The sequence below is a fragment of the Sander lucioperca genome, chromosome 12 (assembly GCF_008315115.2).
Source record: "Sander lucioperca isolate FBNREF2018 chromosome 12, SLUC_FBN_1.2, whole genome shotgun sequence".
NCBI lineage: Eukaryota > Metazoa > Chordata > Actinopteri > Perciformes > Percidae > Sander > Sander lucioperca.
Genome location: NC_050184.1, coordinates 34,627,751 through 34,630,174, shown reverse-complemented (window position 1 = coordinate 34,630,174; position 2,424 = coordinate 34,627,751).

The window sequence follows — 2,424 nt, the reverse complement described above, 5'->3', positions numbered from 1 at the left end:
ACACCAGCATCTTATTTTTTAACCCTCAACCTCAGCGTTCGGATGTAGCTTTTAGTACACCACTTATTATCTTTATTGAAATGCGCCATATCTAAAGCGTGTGCGCGGCATACTCATTCCTGGAGGTGATCGTGAACGTCTCACATTCATGTAGTAACGTTAAGAGCAGTTTTATAGTAGTAGGCCTATGCCTATCTATGTAGGTCTTCTCAAAATGTATTCAGTGGTGGAACAAGTAATTTTACTCCTTTTTATTTAAGTGAGTCATTTCGGTTATGCAGCAACATTTTGTTTCTCAAAAGAAACATTTGAAGAAATAATATATGTATTTTTCATGTTTATTACACAACTGTCAGGAAAACGCATTAGCCAATGCCAGGCACTCATAATGACTGGTTTATAGTTTATTTATATAACCGGCTAGGAAAACTTGAGCTAAGTTAGCCTTAACATCATGAAACATGGAAAAAAGTGAAAGTTGTGCTCACCCTAAATTTTGAGTTCCCTCCAAAAAAAGATGTCACTTCCTGGAAATGGTTTCAATGGAATTGTAGTCTTCTTTTTTTGGAAGGAGGAAAACTACAAACTAACAGGGTGGGAAATTACTTCAGGGACAGTTAATTTAAAAATAAATAAATAGGTAAAACAATGAAATCAAACTATAGTTCTTTCTAATATATAATCAGAGAGAGTTTAACATTGCCTAAAAAGTATTAAATGATATTTTGAGTATTTTATAATGACATTGATTTAATGTCTTATAGTTCTTGAAGAAGTGATTACTTTTCACTGGGGACATGGTAAAATTAAGTAAGTACTAAAAGTATTTTTAATGTGCATTATTCTGTTTATGTGATAAAGGTCATTTAAGCCACTTGTTATAAATATTTGACACATTTTCAAGAAAATATGAGGAAGTCAGTCATGGGGACAGAATTGTTGCTACATTACAGGAATGACCCAAGTAGAAGTAGCAATACCACAGTGTAGAAAAACTCTGTAACAAGTAAAAGTCCTGCATTCAAACAAGTAAAAGCATAAAAGTATTAGCATCAAATTATACTTAAGGTACCAAAAGTAAAAGTAGTCATTAAGCAGAATGGCCCATTTCAACAACATTTCAACCTACTATTTTAGACATTTAGAGAATCAAACTTTCAAAAGTGAAAGTTGTTTTAAGTGCAGATATTCAACTTTGCAGGGTGGGTGGATGGGTTGCATTTGGATCACACTTGTAAACAGCCCCCACCGAGCCCCCACTCCTGCTTCTCCCACCCCCCTGTGCACACCAGTGATAATGGTGGAGGCCCAGTCAGTTCAGGTATTAGATACAGAACACATTGTCAGATTAATTGTGTGATTGTGCTGTAAATATTAAATGTGCTGAAATACACATTAATCCCTCTTGCCTCCTCTAGTATAGCTTCTCTTTGAATGAGTTTGCATTTAATTTAGAAATGGGTGATTTGTATTTCATGTTTTCGGCTGCTGCTCTAAGACGACAATATTGTAATTACAGTAAGCTTCTTATAAGCTGATACAGTTATTGAGGTGAGGCGTTTACATTGTCGCGTGAAAGTGGGACCTTATGCTCTTTCAATTTAGAAAACAGCAACTTTTACCAGGATAAAGACATTTGATCCTTGAGCATATGCCACGTCTGTGTGGAATGAATTTATGTTAGAGAGCAGCTGGCAATACATTATCACCTTGCTACTACTGTTAAGGGGGGGGACATAGAGGAAGAGGAAATATCAGCCGTGATTCATTTTGTCAAGGCGTCCATATAGGCCTATTCTTTTACTTGAGTAAAATTACCTATATAAAAATGTAAACATACAGTTCTGCATGTAAAATCCCTCTTGAATAAAAGTACTTAACAATCAGCTAATTACCTAGTATATATACAATACATATTAAAAGTGAAAGTACTCATTTTGCAGAAACTTGGAGATTGAGACTGAGATATTACACTATTAGATGTTAAATACTGATTCATAAATAGCATTTTACCATTGTAGCTGGTCGAGGTGGAGCTAGTTTGTTGATTTTAGATACAGTTAGGTCGTTTCAGTGGTTCCCAACCTTGGGATCGGGCAACAGGGCCACAAGATAAATCTGAGGGCTCAGGAAATGTTGCAGGAAAGAAGAAAAAACAAAGTTCTGATACCCATATCTTTTTCTTTTCTTATTCACTTTTCTGTAATCTTTGCTTTTTTTTGTGAAACACTTTCACCTCTTTAGGCCTCAAACAGTTGACATGAAACCATGTGAGACGCTTAGAGGAGATATCTTTCTCTTTGGTGGACGTGCTATGACCCATTGACAGACACAAGCCAAAAAGGTTCTGAACCATTGGTAATGTGTTGTATTTTGTAAGATTATCATGTTTTTTTTTCGTAAACTATATAAACATGAAGTAAC